Source organism: Capricornis sumatraensis, chromosome 13 (assembly GCF_032405125.1).
Source record: "Capricornis sumatraensis isolate serow.1 chromosome 13, serow.2, whole genome shotgun sequence".
Taxonomy (NCBI): Eukaryota; Metazoa; Chordata; class Mammalia; order Artiodactyla; family Bovidae; genus Capricornis; species Capricornis sumatraensis.
Window position 1 is genome coordinate 55539007 of NC_091081.1, and position 22231 is coordinate 55561237.

General features: G+C 40.9%; 1 protein-coding gene across 1 annotated transcript in view; it reads right to left on the bottom strand.

Moving 5' to 3' along the window:
- ARHGAP18 (Rho GTPase activating protein 18) overlaps positions 1-22231 on the bottom strand; it is a 136270-nt gene that overhangs the window by 113707 nt on the left and 332 nt on the right. The gene's annotated exons all lie outside the window — the stretch shown is intronic.

Genomic DNA, 22231 nt, shown 5'->3' on the forward strand with positions numbered 1-22231 from the left:
CTAAAGCCTCCCAATGCCAGGAACTACTATTGCAAGGAATTTTTCACTAAGGTCTGTAAAAAGTACTTCTTAGAAGTGTATAGGATATATGCATGAAGATTTTCTAGTATTAAATAAGGTGCTTTATTGTCTTAGAGAAATGGAATGGCTACTTTCAAAGTAAACCGGGCAAATCCAATGTGCAAGGAACTAGAGAACAGCCTCCATTCCTGCCTCTAGCTCAGGATGTGGACAGCGGACATAGGGCAGCCACTAAGGGAACAAACTCTAGAAACCAGGCTGCCAGGATTTTGAACCCAGCTCTGAGTGCCTTCCTAGCATGTCATCTTGAGCATGTTTCTGAGCCTCAGTTTCTTCCACCATATAACAGAGAGAAAATTATACCTATCCTCACAGTATTGTGAAGTATAGAGGAGTTGAAATTCACATACAGGACACTGTAAAGCAGCAGAACAGCGCTAGGCAAATACAGGGTACCATTATTTTTTCATTTATAATAAACACTGTTGAAAAAGCTCAGCCTTCTCAAACACCATACTTAAACGCAACCATAAACTGTGCTAATCATGCTGGTGATCATTTGATATCGTTCTACCATATTCGAAAGCACAAAGCTGCTTTTTTCCTTCTCACTTCCTCTTATTCCCTCCTGACCTACATTCAAAGATTAACAGAGCAGATACTAGAGTTCCTCAAAAATAATAACACCCCAAAATGGAGAAGCCTGGATGTTTTCCTTCTGTGTCGTGCTCTGCCCTGCTCAATCCCTCTCCTAGGAAACCAAGGAAACATCTTTACTCAATAATCCAGTGTGTTGGCAACAACTTTCAAAATCAAGAAACAAGTTGGCTCACTGTTAAAAAACAAGAAAAAAAGAGTCTGTGCTAAAGAAAAATTAAGTAAATATATTTTTGCAAAAAGCTCTAGTAAGTAACTCTCCTGTGGAGCAATGCAGCCTCTGAGAATGCAACTCAGTACTTCTTTAAGTCACCTCTTGAGATAATGAATCTTCCCCAGCAGGACTGTCCATTTGTCTAGTAAGTGCAAGCACAAACTGAAATACTAACTCCCACTAGAGCCAACCCCACTACTAGTGGTTGGCTCTGTCATTTACACTTGCCCTCTGCAGGCTGGCTTGTTCATGTCCTAGTGAGCTTATATCTTCTCAGCCATTCACATGAGGCTCCCTGAGCACTCCATGTATGATTATTAGGGAGCCCTAGAAAGCCCACCCCATCTCCAAATCTGGCCAATGACAGTAGCTTCTCTGCTAATAAGTTGCCAGGCCAAAGGTTCCCTGTTAGGTAAGTTGACAAGTGCCAAAGGCTTACCCAGAGTTCCCTTGGCTCCTCACAGGGAGCTAAGTGTCTTCCAAGCTGAGTCTCTTTCCTAGGATATTAAGAAAACCAAACACCTGGAAACGGGCTGAGAGTTTCCACAATCCTCAGAATTGCAACCACAGAAGTATTTATACAGACTTGTGGTTTTCTCCAGATTTACATTTCTCTCAGAAGTCAAGGCAGTCACCATGTCAACTTTCACTAAGTTGTCTTCCTAAAAAACTATTCTTTATAAGCACAGAGACTCATCACTTCAGGACTATCAGCTGCAGGCGCTGGGCAGGTATTCCCTGCTTTGTCAGAGCCTGGCTTCTACACATTGTATCTTTAGGACTCGCCATTCTGGTTCATGGGCCTCAGAGCTGTAAACAACCACAGTTTCCAACTGTCCAAGTTACTGCAAACGATAGACAATACAAATGTTAATTCTGAAAATACTAGGGGTCTGAAGACACACTGACAGAGCTTGTTGCTGTTGTTTAGTCACATGACTTAATGTTCTTAAGTCATGTCCGACTCTTTGTGACCCCATGGACTGTAGCCCACCAGGTTCCTCTGACCAGGAGATTTCGCAGGCAAGAATACTGGACTGGGTGGCCATTTCCAACTCCAAGAGATCTTTCCGACCCAAGAATCAAACCTGTGTCTCCTGCATTGTAGGTGAATTATTTACCGCTGAGTCACCGGAGAAGATAAGTAGCTGAACCTTATCCCACAAAGTGGTTTTTGACTGCCTGGGGCTGATAAGCAGTTACTCCCTTCCTCTCCTCAGGGACCAAGTAGGACTTATGGGGACACTCAAGCTCAGGCTCAAAGCCTACCAAAGCAGCTAGAGTCTGAGACTGTTTCTTTCCTTCTCTTTTCTGAATATGGGAAAGAGATGGGCAAGAACCTTTGTTCAAGGAAGTCAGACTTCACTATAGGAAATAAACCTACAGGTTATTACTCATATTTCATGCAAAAGCCCATACTTTCCTCTTCCCTACAACTTACCTCTGTTGACCATCTCCCCATCTCTTCATTGCACTTTGTCTCTCTCTGGATTCATTCACGGGCCTCCCTCATGGCCCAGTGGTAAAGAATCCGCCTGCAATGTGGGACACCTGGGTTCGATCCCTGGGTTGGGAAGATCCCCTGGAGGAGGGCATGGCAACCCACTCCAGTGTTCTTGCCTGGAGAATCCCTTGGACAGAGGAGCCTGGCAGGCTACAGTCCATGGGGTCACGAGTCAGAGCTAAGCTCCTAATGGGACAGAAAGGGAAGGAGACAGTCTAAGATGGCATAAGAGGTTGAGTAGCAACCAAACTTTTTTTTTTTTTCCAGTTATTTGCAATGCTCCTGTCTGCTTTACGTAGTTTACCACATTTAATCCTCATACCACCACTGAAACACAGAAAGGTTCAGTAACTTGCCCAAGTAAGCCTTGGGTCCAACGTATGAAACCATGCTGTCTCCTAAGCCAGAGCTCCCTCTTCTCCCCACAGCACTATTCCATCACCCCAGTCCCAAATCAGGGGACCCAAGGGTCTATGACGGAGCTGTCAGCTATCCTGAAAAGGGGGCAGATTACATGCAGCTGAAAGAACTCCCAACTCCTCAGTCAAGGCTGACCTTTCAAGCTTGCCACAGAGTGACCTCAACCTCCCCTTCTTGCCTTTCCTTCCGCCTCTCCTCAAGTGGCCTGTCCTCTAAAGAAATGAGAATCCTCATAGAATCAACCGCCATCTGAACCTCCCTCTCCTCAAAATACATCTCCCTTCTTCCCCTAAAGCCAAATCCTACCCAATCACTCCAACAAGATGAAACCTTGTCAGGGAACTTGACAAGTGCCAGAGGCTTACCCAGAGTTCCCTTGGCTCCTCGCAGGGAGTGAGCAGAGTGCTCTCCTCACTAAGCACTTTGACTAAGAAGTGCTCTCCCATCCTTAGTCAAAAAGAGGATGTCCTTCCTCTGCAGACATACGGAGCAGGGTTATGGTTATGGTGCATTTGTTTGTTTTAACCTATGTTAAAGCGATTGTAACTTTCTCTAGTGATTGCAACACGGGACACAGCTCAGTGTCCTCAGCAGAAGCTTGAAAACCCCTTACAAGGGTTTATCTCGGAATAGTACAGTGTACCCAGCAGAGGAGAGAATACAGTTTCTGTTCAACAAACTTCACAGCAGAGTTAACATAGTACAGTTTTTTTGGTGTTTGTTTTTAAAGATGTCTCAACACTGGCAGCTGCTACATTGGGTAATGAAAACAAATTGAGCTGCTACTAGTGACAATAATTCCGGAGATTCAGTAAACTGATTCTAAGTATGCTCCATCTGAGTACTGTCTAATATAAAAATCTCGATTTTCTTCCTATCTCTTAAGGATCTCAATGCCACAAGGTCAAGAAGAGGAAGATTCTAAGTTAATTCTTCAACATCCAAAAATATTTTTGCTGTTACTCTTCTTTGTCTGGAATTTATTGAACAAACACAACCAAGGGGGCTAATTTTAAATTTCTAGAGGAATTAATAGTTTGTTATCACTAATGATGGCTCTGAGGCCTCATCAGCAGCTTAAGAACAAATTTATCAATCTCTAGCACGAAAGACTAGGAGCAACCTGACAGTGAAAGGCAATAATTCTCCTTTCAGATGTAGATGGAAACTCCCCACCCCATCCCACCTCCGGCCCCCTCCCTCCCACCCCCCAGGAAGGACAGAGGTGCAGCTATTGTTTTTGCGTTTGAAAACGTCACCAGAGTACTTTCCATGAAAGACAGAGGAATGATAACCCACTTACATATTATTTTGTATTAAGATGTCCTTTTGGATTAACTTCAAAAATCATTGCAAGTGTGAATGTACATAAATCTTTCTCTATTTCTCTTTCTCATCGCTTGGAAAAAGCATACATTTTTCCATTTGCTTTTCATGAGGACCTGAGAAAACAGCATCGCTGGAAAAACAAGTATTTCTCTACCTTTCTCACTCCTGTCATCCCAGCCTTCAAATTTTCATTCTGAATTCTGAAACTACTCAGGTTTGACCATTTAAGTCAAGTTGCCCTTCAATTTTAAAAGGGAGCTAGTTAATTTGTTTTTAAAAGAATTATATAAATTTAAATTATTACTCTAATGCTAATAACAAGCAAACATACCAGATTGCTTTGGCTAAAGAGTTAAATTAATAACATTTTATTAATCACAAAACCAACACAAATTTCCTGCCCATGTAAACCCATATGTGTATATGGAATTATTTATATGGACATTTTAAGTAAAACTTAACCAAATGGCTAATTCATATAGTACTAATATTACCTTCCTATACATGCAATGCGGAGAAGGCAATGGCAACCCACTCCAGTACTCTTGCCTGGAAAAATCCCATGGGTGGAGGAGCCTGGTAGGCTGCAGTCCATGGGTCGCTGAGGGTCGGACACGACTGAGCGACTTCACTTTCACTTTTCATTTTCATGCATTGGAGAAGGAAATGGCAACCCACTCCAGTGTTTTTGCCTGGAGAATCCCAGGGACAGGGGAGCCTGGTGGGCTGCCATCTATGGGGTCGGACACGACTGAAGCGACTTAGCAGCAGCAGCAGCATACATGCAATGTAAAAGTGCATAAAATCACAGCTGAACTGAATACATGCTTATCAGATATATTACTATAAATGCTATACTTAAAATGGAAAACTCTTCAATATATGACATGGATTTAGCAAAAGTGGTAGATTTTAACCTCAGCTCAAATCATCTGTCATTACATACAACATATAAAATTGTCTGAGTATAAAAATATTTGTGTTCTAAATATAATGACAATTCAATATAATAAGATGTTTACATTACTCACAAGTATAATTCTGGAATTTGTAGTTCATCATTTTTGCAATACGAACTACCTGAGTGATTAAAAAAGATGCTAGCGGTACACGAAAACACAGTGTAACAGTGCATTATATCTTAGTCATTTATAGATGGGGGCTCAATTTAAGCTGTTCTTTGATGAGCAACATAGGGCATTTTATAGCAGTGCACAAAATCCTCCCAATTTAACAGGTTGTTCGATTTTTAATTTAGTTCATTAATAACAATGAGACGGGGGAAGAAGCAGCAGGTCTGTGAGGCAGGGATGGAGTGACTAACCCAGAAATGGTTACCTGGAACACAAATACACCAAAACTTTCCCTAACTCAGTCCTCAATAAAGGATGATACAGTCCTCCACCACACCTTTTCAACATGGGGCCCTTAGAACCCTGAGGAACTCCTCTTGAAGAGCAAGATGACAAGGATGGGGTGGAGAGAGGGAGGAGAAGATACTGAGTCGGGCAGACCCTTTGCTTCAGCCATCTCCATGGAAAAATCGATCTAACCTGCAATGAATTTTGCCCACTTGCACATTTTGCTTAGGAAGCTAGTTTTTCCTAATGAAATCTACTCTTCCGAGCATGTCTTCAAAATACTTGGATTATCAGCATTTCAGGTGGAAATCTAAAGGCCAATTCTCCCCCAAGCTTTAAAATTCACTGGCCAAGGTTTCACAGAACACACGTTTATTAGAGATATTTTAAAATTTCAGTACTATTAGTTAAAAAATAAAAGGTATGCCTTAAGAGGTGCTTCCCTGGTCACCTCCCCAGGAAGCATAATTGAGGGGACGTGAACTACCCCATCACAATGGTGCAAGGAGATGGTCTCTGGTTCCCAAAAGGCTGCTGAGAGACTGCATACACACCTCCCCATGTCCAAGAGCGCTAGTGACCGTGCTCCACTCCTGGTCAGCCCACACTGCCTTCTGGGCTCTTGACTCATTGGAAAAGACCCTGATGCTGGGGAAAATTGAGGGCAAGAGGAAAAGGGGGTGACAAAGGATGAAATGGTTGGATGGCATCACTGACTCAATAGACATGAGTTTGAGCAAACTCTGGGAGATAGTGAAGGACAGGGAAGCCTGGTGTGCTGCAGTTCATGGGTCACAAAGAGTCAGACCTGACTTAGCAACTGAACAACAATAGGCCACCTTGCCTCCCCAGGCTGCCTCCGTACTGACATTGCCAACACCTCTGTAAGGTGACTGGAGCAACCGTCCAATTGCCCCTTACTTCCATCACTGCTCTCCTCCTCCTCCAGGCCCAGGCCTATTTTTCTGTGCTTAATCCTGAAGCCCAGGGACCACATTGTTCCCTTCACTGAGATCTCTGGAACTGCTGGCCTGAGACGACGACTGGGCAGCCTGGGCTTTCTTTGTTAAACGTTTACATTGTGAAACGTTTAATTTTTTGCAAAACATGTCCTCCCATCCTTCCTTCTCCCCAAAGAGGCAGACTGTCCATGCAGCTAAGCCTGCCTGAACAGGCTCCTTTATCAAGACCATCCTGTTACCCGTGGGTAACCTGGCAGCACAGGGTTCATATTTTCCTTCCCCACTCCTTGTCCTTCCTGCACTGGGACTGCAGACTTGGCTGCTTGGGAAGATCGCTCCATGCAAACCATGTGCCTGGGTCCAGAGAAAGGATATCAAGTCAAGTAGCTTAAAAAGGCAGAGAATCTTGGGAGACAAGTAGATTTCTCTGGGTGATGTCTACACACCTTCCTGTGTGGCAAAGCAGCAAAGGGATGGCATCCTAGGAAAGCAGGACAGCTCTGGGCGGACAGAGAATTCTATTTTGGTCAAGATTAGCAGTTTGTGGCAGCAGGACATTTACGGGAACATGTCATACAGGGACAGCTTGGCCTGCAATTCAACTATTTATAAGACAGGTCTAGGTTTAGGACCAAGAATAAGGTAATCCCCAATGTCTGGCTTTCGGACCAGTATCAAATTACTTTGCCTAAAAGTGAGGAAGCTCCAGAAAGAGCTGTGGTGGAGTTGATCACTTGGTAAGTAGTTATAAACTAAGAAAATCTATTGATATTCGCTGTGAAAAATCTCCATGGCTAGAAGAAAATTCTAAGTATATGCTGTTCAGTCAGCCCATCCTCACTCACCACCTTCTTAAATATTTTCAGTAATTTAATCAAAAGCGCTTTTGACACACCAAATAGGTCATTTTATTTTGAGACTTTTGGGTCTGTGTGGTAGGCCAAGATTTTAATGGCTCTGCATCCCTGTGACGTGTTTGGATGACTTTTTAATAAGTGAAAGGAGATGCTCAGTAGCAACTGCGACATGCCCACACTTTCACAGCTGAAGAGAACAGCTCATTTGGGTTTCAGAGGAAAGTTCTCAGGCAACAGAAAGGGTATTGAGACCACCTAGATGGCTGGGGAAGACAGAGATGATATAGCTTCACAGTTGTCTTACTGTCCTATTTTGCTAGGACTAAGGAAAATCTGATTATCAAAGCTTTATTGAAAAGTACAACCACCTAATGGCAAGGACAGTGGTGATGATGGCAGTATTTTAAATACATATCGTATTAGAGTATCATGCTGGTTAGGGGAGATTTTCAATGCCTTGAAGACAGTTTCCAGTTTACAAAGACCTACCCAGCCTGGGGCTTTCTCCTCTACTTTACCTACAGGAACCTCTACTTCACCACGGCTTTCACAGCCCCCACCACAGCATGGTACACTCAGACCGCTGCTCTGAAACATCCAGATCTGGGTCTGCCACAGAAGACATCTTGCCCTTTGAATTGAGTCTCCACTGTCATTCAGACACATGTGCTTGGAAGAGAAAAAAACAATAATGACCCTTATTCTATATCAGTTAGTAGAATGAAAATGACCAAGGTTCCAATCAGAACTGATCTATATACAAGGAAGGTACACGATCTCAAACCAGTTATATCATGTATTTATGTGAACTTTCTCTGTCTTAGGATGTGTATGGTTATTCTCACTTTATGAAGATTAAACAAAGTCGATTTTAAAGGGCTCTGAACACAGAGTGTACTCAATAAATATTTGTTTTTCTTTTCCTCTGTGATACAATTTGTCCCAGTTACGTGAAGAGCTGACCCCAAGAGGCCAGGAGACACCTCAAGGAAGGCCACACAAAATTACTTGCTTAAATGGTAGAATTTACTAAAGCTATTTACTACTTCATTGCAGTAAATGGTATCACGGGGTTTTGAAAGTAGCTCAGGTTATCTTCCAAAGTGCCTATTTTACTACCAAGTGAATTGCCGAGAATTCAGATTCACATAAGCTTCTCTTAACTCCAAAGAGAACAAGAGTTTTATTATAAACACACACACCACCAGACAACCAAGCATTCTGTTGTAATTTAACTTGCTTTGCATATCCTTCCAGAAGCCATATTTGGTTTACAAAAGTTGGAAACTAATCATTTCTATGAACAGCACAGTGAAGACCCTGACAGCAGATTGCTTGGGTTCAAATCCTAGTCCTGCCAAACTTGGCTCTAGGCCCTCAAGTGAGGTTTGTTGCTCCCCACCTCTATTTCTCCTTGTGTAAATTAGGAGTGATATCACCTGCGTGCTTGGTTGCTAACCTCTCTAAAGTAGTGGCAGCAATCCTTACCTTAAAAAAAACGCAAAACACTAACATTGTCCTCTTCTTTCGAATAGAGAAAATGTGTAACACATCTACCCCAGACCCTCAATCCACACACAGCAAAATTCCCATACGTAACTAACAGACTATCATGGTGAATGTAAAATGCTGTTTACTGAAGACCAAACCATTAGTGAGACCAACCGCTGTTTCTAGTTGGTCACATGGCATATGACCTCTTGGCTGACAGCAAGTGTGGTTTTCAAGATATCCATGTCATACTAAAAATGTAACTCAAGCTAGTTCCCCCACATTTGGGTTTAATATGTCATTATTGGGTTTGGAGGCATACATATAAATTTTCCCTATAAAAACATGAGCTAAAAATATGTATTAAAAGATGTGCATGCTATAAAGCTTGGGTATTAAAAAAGCAATAAACATTCTTACTGTGGAAATACGTTCACCAAGAGGAGCTTTAAAAGGGCATACTTTTATTGATAAAACAGTGCCCACAGAAGGGTAATTTTTAAAAATCCATTATATTACTACTAATACCAATACTACCACCACAACAAATAAAGCCCAAAATATGTTCCTAACTCTAAACTATACAATTTTTCAACATGTTTCCATTTATAAAGAAACAATAATATTTGGAGATTTTACAAATTGTGTTCCCTGGAACATTGGTAACAAGCAGCTTTTTTTTTTGAAGTGTCCTTGGTGCAATAAATTTAGAATATGATTTTTGATACCAGGTTTTTTGTTTTTAGAAATTCACAATACTAACTAAAATATATGCTATAAGGCATCTTGCATAAACTTGACTTACACGTAAGTATTAGACCACAGAATGCTTTCTTCTTTCTTAACAGAACACCTATTGATAATATTCCACACAATTTGGGAAAAAGAAATCTATCACTTTGACTTATTTATTGAAGGAATTTTGTTTTAAGCAAATTAACAAAGTAATGGTTTTTCCTGAAATGTGTAAAAAACCTATTAGAATAAGCCTTTCATTTTAAGGATACATAGCCTGGCCGTGGCTTCCAAGATTCAGGCGACCAACTAAGCTCAAATTTCTTTGCCTGCAAAACAGAGATGATATGATTCCAATCGATAGTATGCATGCGTGCTCGGCCACTAAGTCATATCTGATTCTTTGCAACCCCATCGACTGTAGCCTGAGGACTCCTGACTAGCCAGGCTCCTCTGTCTATGGGATTTCCCAGGCAAGATTACTGGAGTGGGTTGCCATTTCCATCTCCAGGTACTGGGACAGGAAAAAATGATGTATTTCTCCAATGACCCTAAAATCTTAGGAACTACATGAGCTGATAAAACATTACCATCATTGCTATAGACAAATAACTAAAATTTATGCAGCAAGTTCTCACAAAACAGTGGCAGCTCTAAGCTGAGGATACAAAGTATTTTTAAAGAAATGCTTCCTTGGTGGCTCAGACAGTAAAGAATCTGCCTGCAATGCAGGAGACTCAGGTTCAATCCCTGGAGAAGGATTCCACTCCAGTATTCTTGCCTAGAGAATTTCATGGACAGAGGAGCCTAGTGGCTATAGTCCACAGGGTCGCAAAGAGTCGGACATGACTGAGCGACTAACACTCTGAAGGAAGTGTGGTGAGAGGCAAATACGGTATAATAATTGGTATAGTAAAGCAACGTTTCTGAACAAGAAAGAAAGGAAATTCTACAGTGATGCTATTTAGGTATTCTGACAAGCAGTGATAAGAATTACTGGACGACTGCTAAATTTAACTAATGTTCTGGGAGGAGAAAAAGCAAGCAACTCAAATACTGGCAATTAATTTTTATACAGCTTCTGGGATGTTTTCCATATGTACTATGTGATCTCAAAAATATTATGTACTCCAAAATACTACATCTGTATCCAATAGTCCCTTAGAGTAAATATCACCGTATATAAACAAACAAGAGCCTTTGGCAACTCTGCTGCTATCAAATAGAGGGAATATGTTCTTCACAAGGAAGAAGATCTCATTTCTTAGGATTATTCTTTCCAAATTCAAATCCACTTGTACCTAAAATCAAATTTAGAACCTTTTGTGAAAAACGTTTTTGAGAATCTTTTTTTTTTTTTTTTTTGGCGGAAAGGAGAAAAGTCTCTATATTAAATTTTTTGCAAACATAATACTCAGTCTTTCCAAAATATAAAATATCAGTCGATGCACAAATACAGTTAAATTCCTAGGATATACTGGGTACTGAATCCATCTAGTGCTTAGGATAAAGAAAAATTAGGCCTAAGCTTAAGGCATTTATGCTCTTGATGAGGAGAAAAAATTTTCCAACATAAATTTATCTAATAAAGCAAGGCCAGAGCGATAAGTATACAGAGGATGTACACGTACTAGTGGAAAATGCTGAAGTCAAGCTCCAGGGAACAGAGGTTTCTGTCTCCAAGAGCAGTTGGCCTAAGGCCAGAAAAGGCAGGTAGGAGATGCAGAGAGACTGGAATGATAACTGAGTAGCTTATTGCCAAAGATGACCTTGTTACCCAGCTGAGTAAGCCTCTCCTTCACTGACAGGAGGTGAAGCCTGTTCCTCCATGCTCTTAAATTCGAGATGGGCTATAATTCATTGACGTGAAGTGAAGTCGCTCAGTCGTGTCCGACTCTTCGCGACCCCATGGACTGTAGCCTACCAGGCTCCTCTGTCCATGGGATTTTCCAGGCAATAGTCCTGGAGTGGATTGCCATTTCCTTCTCCAGGGGATCTTCCCAACCCAGGGATCAAACCCCGGTCTCCCGCATTGTAGACAGACGCTTTACTGTCTGAGCCAGGATTCATTAGCCCACAGAATATGGGCAAGCAGCATTGAGTAACTTCTGAGGCTAGGCCCTAAGAAGCCTGGTAGGTTCTATCCAAGACATCTTAGAATGCTCATTCTGGGGTAAGCCAACAAGAGTGTGGGAAGTCTGACTGCTCTGATTCTGCCATGCTGTGAGGAAGCCCAAGCCAGCCATTCAGAGAAGCTGCGAAAGGAGAAAGGTGACCCAGCAGCACAGGTCAAAGCTGTGCACAAAGAAGCCTCTGATGGCCCCCATGCCTCAGCCTACCCTGCTTGATAGATCCCAAGAAAGAACTTGATTGTGATCCTCCAGAATCAAGAGAGAAAACTGATAAGTCACTAAGTTTGGGGTAGTATGTTACATAGCAACAGACAGCTGAAACCACCACCTTGACCTTCAGGATAGGGGTCACGTACAGTGGTACCTGGGTGTAAGATCCAAACTGCAGATCAGATTTTGAGGGGGCTTACTCAGTATTTTTAAAATTCTAGCTAACATTTTCTAATTAAACATACATTTTTCTGCCTGCGTTTTCCAATCATCTGCTTCACTTATTATATAATCTGCCAGGCCACTATTGATTCTTAAGTATATAAACCTTTTTCTAAAAAATGGGGAGCAAAGGATTAATAGGGCTTCCCTGATGGTTCAGACAGTAAAGAATCTGCCTGCAACGCAGGAGACCCAGGTTCAATCCCTGGGTCAGGAAAGATCCCCTGGATAAGGGAATGGCTGGCTACCCATTCCTGCCTGGAAAGTTCCACAGACAGAGGAGCCTGTCAGGCTACAGTCTATGGGGTCGCAAAGAGTCAGACATGACTGAGCAACTAACAGTGAAGGATTAACACACGTATACATTTACCTAAATATATCCGGTCTGATGACATTATGTAAGTACACTATATTCCAGAATGATTCAAAAATGGTATAATTTAAAACATTTTAGCCTGGAGATATTAAAGCATATATATCCCCATTTTAACAATCAATGATTTACTTAAAACAAAAAAAAGACACCATACAAACTTACTTCTACTTTGATCTAAATAACTTCTATCAGATGATGGACCATAGCTTTGACAGCATTATTTGGACCAGAAAGAAATGAAAAGACACTCACTTAGTAACTCTAGTCTAAACATTAATTATGGAATAAGTTGATCGAGTTACATGTTTCTATACCACCTATAAATAGACAAAGTTCCTTTCAACTTTCAGTTCCCAACTCACCTTTTCCTACTCAAACCAAATCTTAATTACTCAATAACAAATTTTTGTGAAGTTTTATACCTCAAAAAAGAGAACCACACCATGGCTTCCTAAATATGATACTGAAAACGTTGTTTCAGAATCCGTCCAAAGTATATTGCAAGCTCCCTCAGAGTAGGAATTCTTACATTCATTTTATTCTAGGCTTATATATACTCAGCAAAGATCTTCACAACTGTTTATTAAAATACATATTAAGATTTTTTTAATAATTAAAATTTTAAGACATTCTACATTTATATATTTTTAATGCCTTTCTGAATTATCCAAATCTTGTTCTAGGTAGGATTTCAATTTTATGCTGCTCATCAACAATAAATAATTCTTACTATTTTTTTCCAAATATATAGATGATATCTGAGAGACATTAGCATTCAGAGATAAACCAGATCTCTACAGCCAAACCACCCAAACCTGAAAAATTCTTGCTAGTATGGATTCCATTAATTTTCTACACAGCTTCACTTTTACAGCAGCATGCTATTAAAGCATTTCCCATTTTAAGTTAATTACATTTTACAGTTCTAATCTGATTCAACTAGAGACACAACATATATCAATTTCCACATTTCTAAATCTTCCAAAGGAATGACCAATTTCGGCTAGTGCCTGCTCCCTAATGTAGGACAGGCATGTGTTCAGGACCTGTGGAAAGACACATCAGGGTATGCAGCGCTCCCGTGTGCCTTGAGAAGTGCACTGTACTAGAGAAAGACAAAACTAAAGGCAGCAGAAAAAACATCTCTTTCACGTCTCAGCTAACAGAGATCCTAAAAGGCACCAAAGAACATCATCCCCAACTTATTCGAAGATTTTACTTCGGTTTGAAACATGTTATTGGGAACTCAGGACACATTCTCCCATAGCAACAATGCCACAAATATATGGTGCTTAGAGTTTTCCAACTGGCGAAAAGAACTCTATTAATCCAAAAAATGGCACAACTGGAGCTCTAGGGATTTGATTACCATCTGTGATGCTCCTTTTCTGCCTATGGAAAATGGCTTCTGCATAACTCAGTGGATTACACCTCCCTCCCCTCTCCTGGTCACCATTTCTTTCCTTCCTCCAGGCTCCCCCATCCCACCACTAAAGTCCCCAGTCTCTTAGAGGAGGAGGCAGAACAGCCTACTCTGTGAGCCACTCATAAGCAGGAACTACCAAGTTAATAGCAACTTGAAAGGCAGGTATGAGAGGGATTTGAGAAGAACTGGCTAAGGGGACAGAAGTTTCCTAGGCGAGGCCCAGTGCACAGTAAGCATTTAAAGTAATGTATTATGTATGATACAGAGGATGAGAAAAATCAATAGACAGTTTTTAAATGTGTGCACTAAATGGGAAACGGGATGCAACTCAGGGGCAACTGTGTGAGGATCTGGGCTGTGGATATCACACCTTCAGTTTAGCTCTGCTCCATGAAATATCACTGCTCGGTTATAAGATCAATAGTTATTCAGAAAGTACACAGGTACATTTTAAGGGGGAAAAGTGTAAACATTATCCTGTCTTCAAATATTACCTACAAGTATTCAAATAAGCCAAAGTCAGTTTGGTCTTTGAAGAATATTAACAAATAACAGTTCCTTGCTCTACATGAGATGATTTTCCACATTATTAAGAGTAACAAATGACTTAGAAATTTATATCCACCCAAACTACAAAAAGTTGTTTAAAACAGTCACCTGGGCCTAACAAGGGTTCAGTACCCTTTAAGCCTTTTTTTAAGATAGGTATTCTTTGTATTTCTTAAAATTAATATAATCTGAGATATCTTTATAAATATCTTAAACTTATTCCAAAATACTATTTCTCAAATTAAGTTATACTGCACATGTATTAAAGCAAACATTCTTTTCCCAAACCACTTACAACTCAGCTTCAAAGATGCTTTCTAGCAGTATTTCCAGATAATTCACCAACATCTGCGACTGAAAATAAAAGTGTTAATCCCTCAGTCATGTCCAACTCTTTGCGACCCCAAGGACTGTAGCTGCCAGGCTCCTCTGTCCCCTGTATCATCATAAACGGTCACTGTGCTTTAAAACAAACATTCTTAAGAATGTTACATATACTAACACATTCAAACCTCATAATTCTTGAATTATGTATTAATATGCCTAGTTTGCTGGAGAAGGCAATGGCAACCTACTCCAGTACTCTTGCCTGGAAAATCCCATGGACGGAGGAGCTTGGTAGACTGCAGTCCACAGAGTTGCGCAGAGTCGAACACGACTGAGAGACTTCAATTTCACTTTCCTGCACTGGAGAAGGAAATGGCAACCCACTCCAGTGTTCTTGCCTGGAGAATCCCAGGGACAGGGGAGCCTGGTGGGCTGCCGTCTATGGGGTCGCACAGAGTCGGACACGACTGAAGCAACTTAGCAGCAGCAGCATGCCCAGTTTGCAGAAGGAAAAGAAAAAACTGAGGCTCTATGACATTAAATAAATTGCCCAAGATCACACAGCTATTAAATGACAGAACCAGGACTCTGACCAAGACAGTCTAGTTTCAAAGTCTATGCATGTAATCACTACACCCTACTCCCTCTTATACTCATTCAAATTTTTATTACATGCCTAGAGTAGATCAAGCCCTTTGCTAAACCCAAGTTAAGAGACAAAATGAGGCAAGACCTCCATAATCAAGGAACTTACATTTTAATTTAATACACAGCAAAAAAGGAAAGTGCAAATTAAAGCAAAAAGTTCAGTATGACAATTCTGGTTAAGTGAACTGTCCCGGGAAAAGTTAGAGTATTGAAAATAATTCAGCAATAATATTCCTGATGTGTACATTTTTTTTAATGCTTTCAAAAGCTACACAGTTGATCTTTATAATTAACCTTGTGAAGCAGAACTTTATCACACTCATTTCATAGATGAGGAATCAAATCAAATTCTAAACAGCTTACCAAAGATGCCAAGTTACCTCTGGAGGGAAGCTGCCCCATTGACAGAATCTGCTTCTCTAAAAAGACCCCAGATGGTCAAATCATAGGCTTCCCCAGACAGCTCAAAAAAATTAACTGGGCAAAACTGATCCCCGTTCAAACATTTGAAATTAGCTCATATGCTATGAGATGTAAGATTTTAGAGGGCTACATAAGTGGGGCATCCATTAAGAGACAAGCTCAAGCTCAAAATATGATTATAAAGCCACTGGACAGAAAAGAATAGAGTCTCCAAAAGAGAGCAACTTATCATGTGACCAGTCCTGAGGGAAGAAGACATGGTCTTTTCCTTATGACCCAGATGCTTGCAATAAACCTCATTTTCCCTAGAGACACAAGCGTTCTTTGCAAAAGTGACTACTGAAAGAGCATGTGTCAAAGGGATGACGTGTCACCATTTTTTTTTAAACACAAAAATTCAGATGTTTGGTGGACTTGAGTAACGACTCCAGATGTAGTAACTGACCATGTAGATCTCCATGGTTTCTGCTTACTTCTTTCAAAAAAGGGGATAAACTTGGCCAGTTCCTAGCAACAAATGCAGAAGTCAAAAGAATGTGTCTTCAGAATTATCCACACATCATCTCATCTGCTCCCTCTGCCCTAATCCACCCAACACTTTGACTTGTCCCTATCTATGCTTTGTGCTCAGTCGCCTCGGACTCTCTTGCGACCCCATGGACTATAGCCTGCTAGGCTCCTCTACTTATGGGATTTTTCAAGCAAGAAGACAGTGAGTTGCCATTTCCTCCTCCAGGGCATCTTCCCCTCTCCCCCAGGGATCTTACTATTGTCATCTGCATCTCCTGCACTGAGGGTGGGTTCTTCACTGAATAGACCCGGAAAGCCCAGTCTCCTCCTGTAAGAAAACTTCTTACTTTCTATCCCCTCTTATCAAAAGTAAAATAAAGTCATCAAATATCAGTACTGACTAAAACTTTGACAACAAGCCATTTTATCTTGGAATATTTATATGAAATGAAAGGTTTAGGTCAGGAAAGAAATCACCTAGAGGGGAGAGTTCAGGAAGGGACTGGCATCACACCTGGTCTAGGACATCTTCTTCCCCAAATCAAGCTTGGAGGCCACGCTGCTAACCCTTCCCATGCCCACCCTCCACCACATCACCACCGAACCAACAGACTGGAGGCCTCAAGTTTCTGCTGTTGCAAGCTTTCTCACAGGGCCACCACTGGGTAACAAACAGAGAGGCTTCTCTGGACTTCTGGGTAGCATTCAAACAAGATGCAGGAGAGAGCAGAGGCTGCCAAAGAGTGTGAGACCTTACAGATCCACAACCATGGGACACAGGGAACTTCTGCTTGGCACAAGTGTAGCCTTGGCCTCTAGGATGCCGGGTCCTTTTTCTAACCTGTAAATGATACTCAGGTGTACAGATAATGAGGAATTTTATTTTATTTTTTTTCAGATAATGAGGAATTTTAAAACAAGAGAAAAAAGTAATTCATTTTGGTGGGCCAATTAGTAAAAACTCTTTAGGTCTAATTGGCAGGCAATCCGGGAGCCATCACGAGCAGTGTTACATGCATCAGCCTTTGTGAGTTCGTTCTGCTGCAACACTCTCTCAAAAACATGACAAATACTAAGAACGCAAAAGAGCAACCATAAACCTTGAAAAGCACTAGCCTTACTCAGAAGAGAGATGAGGGTAAACGGTGAAAAACATAAGTGTGCCACTGAAGTCGAGGAAAGTTTTCAGCACGTTCCTTTAGTTTTGCTTTTTTTTTTTTTAAAGGTGGAGTTCTTGAGATTTCTAAATCGTTATACTTGAAAGACATACACCTAATATAAGTCCCCTGAAGATACTTTAAAGAGGCCCACAAAAATCAGAGACCTCACAGATGAGGATAGTTAGAAGGTAAATACCACACAATTCTAAATGAAGGTAAGACCTGTCTAGTTAGAATACTGGGTGTGTCTTTTAACAACTCAAAGGAAAATTACTAGTAGGACTTTTAAATGACACAGTAAAGAAAAGCAGTTTTTAGAAAGCACTCTTACACCAGGAAATGAGGACTAGATTGATCTAGAAAACAATTATCCATATGGGCAGGTTAAAAATGCATTTGGTCACTAACTCCTGCAAAATCAGAATGACAAATCACCCTTAAACTCCAAGGTCAAGGAAAATAGTCCACATATTACATAATTTCATTATAAAAACTCTTCACCATTCCTTCTGTCACCAAAAATATATTATTTCAAATAATACATAAATTCAAAAGGAAAGAACTCTATCTGTGGTATCTTACTTTTTTTTTTAATGTTATAAATTCAACTTGAAAGACATAAGAAGGTGGCAGCCCTTCTTAAATTAAAGAGCCCTTGACTCTTTAATTTGGCACACCGGAAGCAGTAATTCTCAAAGGAGGAGGACAGAAGCATGGAGGCAGCAATTAGTCCAGCTGCCAAAAGAGGACCCACATTCCAGCCTGCCATAAAAGTCAATGTTTGCAGACCTCAGCACGGCCCATCAATGCCCCAAGGCAGGCCTGTTATAAGTGGCTGTCACTAGTTCAAATTGTAAATGTTACTTTGGATCAAAAGGACATCTCGAAGGTCTTTTAAACTTCCAAGGCCTGAACTTTTACATCATTAACTGCTGGTTATGTCATTTTTAGTTAAGCATATGGATCATGGCCATGTTTCTTAACACGTGACAAAATATTATTATTTGTAAAAATACTTCTGAAATGAAAAAGAATAGATTGTATACCACAAAGCTCAGTAAGTTCTTTTTCTGTATCTACTGTGAAAAAAAGCAGAGGCTAGCCATAAACTCTTCCCTGTTCTATGGGCTTTACACGGATCTTCCCACTTAATCCTCCCTGTGAAGTGAGTACTACCATGAAGTTCAATTTACAAGACACTTAAATAATCTTTCTAAGGCCAAGCTGCTAATGACTGGCAGAACTGGGATTCAACCCCATGCAGCCTGGCCCCTACACTCAGAGTTTCAGGGTTTATGTCACTGTGACCTAGTGCCTCTTGGTTCTGCCTGCCCAACACCAATGGCAAATGGCTTCAACAAAACAAAATCTTAATGAGGAACACCATACATGTACTCATGGAAGACATAAAAATATCTCATATGATAACTAGAGTCAGAGGTTCAGTAAGAAGAAAAATACTATTGATGTTGCTGCTGCTACTGCTGCTAAGTCACTTCAGTCGTGTCCGACTCTGTGTGACCCCACAGACGGCACTACTGATGTTAATATTTATCAAATATCAGCAAAAACTGATAGGAAGGAAACAAAACAAACAGCTCTTCTTAAAATGACAGGCAAGTCAGGGCAGAATAGTAAGGATAGCCAAAATGCAGTATTTTTTGAAAAACTGCTTTGCAAAAGTAAACATTAAAAAACCTACTTGAAAATTAACAAGTAAATAAAGTCTTATAAATATAGCTACTCATAAAAAGTGGTTTCCTCTGGAAACATTTGACTATGTACAATTCAGTCAGAACTAGTATTAGCATATTTCTTCAAATCCTAATGTTTTCAAGATACATAACAAAAAAAAACCTGAAAGCAGGATTCTGTAACTATTTGAAAGACTCTAACCAGGACTGGGCATCTCAGGTGGCGTAGTGGTAAAGAATCACCTGCCAATGCAGGAGACACAAGAGATGCGGGTTCGATCCTTAGGTCGGGAAGATCCTCTGGAGTAGGAAATGGAAACCCACTCCAGTATTCTTGTCTGGAAAATTCCAAGGACAGAGGGCCTGGTGGACTACAGTCCATGGGGTCGCAAAGAGTCAGACACGACTGAGCACACACACAGCAAAAACAAGAGTAGCCAGAATTCCTTAATCAAATAAACAATGACTATTTCCTGATAAAGAGCGATAATGGAATGGAATGGAGGGAATTTTAGACTAACAGATAACTTACAAAATTAGCTCCTTACTATCTCAGCTTTCCCAAAGACCAAAAGAACAATTAAAAAAAAAAAAAAGGATTTGTTAACTTAGGTTTAAAACTCACTTTCTGTAAGTATTCTAAATCATATATATAATCCTTTATACTTATCAAACGGCATATAATGAGTTCATCTAATTGAACTTTTGAATAAGTAGTTCATCAAAGTGCATATTATTTAGAAGAGACAAAGTCTTACAAAAAGCCAAATTAGACTTCTGTGCTGCCTTCAACAAATGTTAAATAGGTGGACACAGAGTCTAACTTCTGCCTCTTTTTAAGAGGTTTTATTTTGGTTTGGTTTTTGAAGTGCTTTTTAAAATAGGCATCTACCTTGCACCTTGGGGCAGCTTGCCAATGCTTAAAGTATAAGCTGAGCACCCCAGCCAGAGCCAAAGCCCTGTGTACTGCCTCTCCCTCATCACCATCTTTAAGGGATCACTCCTGATGCCACTCCTCCTTCAAATCCCTCCTCCTTCCACCTACCCCAACTGCAATATCTCAACCCTTCCAAACTAAAGAAGGTGCCTCCCAAAGAAACACTGAGCTTATCTGGTAAATTAGTTCATGTGCTTAAGGGTAAAAGCAAAAAGGACTGTCCCTTTTCTCGCCTCTCCTCCCAGCCCTAAAACAAAGGCTCCCATCTTCTCCAGCAGAGGACTCTGATTCAGTGGTGGGAACTGGCACCAGTATGGGCAAGCAATATGGCAGCCAGTGGCAGGGAGGGGGGCCCTGGAAAACATCTGGTGCTGCCATCCCATGGAGAGCACTCAGTCTGAGCAGCTGCCCACCCTGCAGCCTCTTGACTTTGCTCTAACCTAAGCTGAAAATGGTGGGTTTCCTGGTGGCTGAGTGGTAAAGAATCCACCTACCAAAGCAGGAGCTGCAGGTTCCATCCTTGGGTCAGGAAGATCCCCTGGAGAAGGAAATGGCAACCCACTCCAGTATTTTTACCTGGAGAATCCCATGGACAGAGGAGCCTGGCAGGCTACAGTCCATGGGGTCTCAGAATTCGGACACAACTGAGTGACAACAAGGCTGAGAATGACCCATCCGTTCCTCTCCTTTGTCCCCACAACCCACTCAAGTATCGGTCACCCACAAGAGGCAGGTAAGCTCCAAACACAGGGTAAAGTCTCCGTATCTCAATACGCAAAGCCCTAGAGAAGACCTTGCGAAAAAGCCTAATTCCTGAGGTTTGAGTCAAGGTAGAAGTGAGAGGTCAGGCCTCAATGTCCCTAAGGTTCTTTTCACTCAAGATCCAAAATTCAGCTCACATCCTCAGGCCATTCCAGAGTAAAGCCTCTGGAGAATGTGCTAAGTCGGCACAATTCTGGCAATTTGGACTGTCAAGCGGAGTCCAAGTTATGGACAATAAGCATTGCTGTCTGCTTACTGCTGAAAGGTTACTATCCCCTTAGTGCACTACAAAAAAAAAAAAAAAAAAAGAGGTTGAAAACACATTATGAGCTCTCAGACAAAATACTTAAAAAGACAGAAAATAAAATAACACACCCAAAGCACAAGCAGCAAATCCATTTTATCTTTGGAAATGAATTAATTCAACAGAATACATATGGTAGTTGCTATGTAAGGAAAAATTCTAGTCAGCCTGGGAATCTAGGGCAGAATATTACAGCCATTCCTTTGATTTTTATTCTCCTCCCCCATATCTGGGGATTTTAAAACAAATGAAAGAAGGCATTATTCCAGCTTAAGACCTAAGCATAAGTCACAAAAGAACAAAGAAGGTTTTATTATCACATTAAACATCAAGGAGGAAATGTGCTTACTGATAATTAGTGTCCTACCCTATTAGGTTAGCATTTGCTGTTTGTAAGCTTCTGGTCCAATATTTACAATTTATATCTAATATGGAGGTAAAAAATGTTCAGCTAGTGAGAAGGTCATTAAGGAAAGGTAAGGGGGAAAAAAAAACTTGAAAAAACAGCACAAAGTACACAGAGAGAAAGGTACTCTTTGCACCTCAGTGGTCTATAGAATATTCGCCCCCTCTACCTATAAAGTGAGTTAACATTAACCACAGGTCACTCTGGTAGCAGAGTACTACTTCCTGACAAAACCTTTCTGAAAGCTCCCCCAATAACAACAACAAAAAAAATCTACATACACCAAAGAATGTGAAATATACTGCCACAGGCCAGTGTCTTGGGCTTTCTGCCTAAGAAGTTTGCTTTCAGCCAGAAGAGGGGGAAAAAAACATACTGTAACAACAACAGATTGTACAATGAACAGCCCTCCTGCTTGTTGGCACTGTTCCCAAGCAGCAGTTTCAGTGGCTGGGCCTTGGGCCCATTCAAGAATTCCATCTCACAGGAAGTGTTTCAAATATAGTTATTTGATCTTTTAGCATTTGCAAATGCACCTGCTGAGCGAGGAGCCTGACAGCCATCGCCCCAGTTCCTTCCTATCCGTCTTCACCA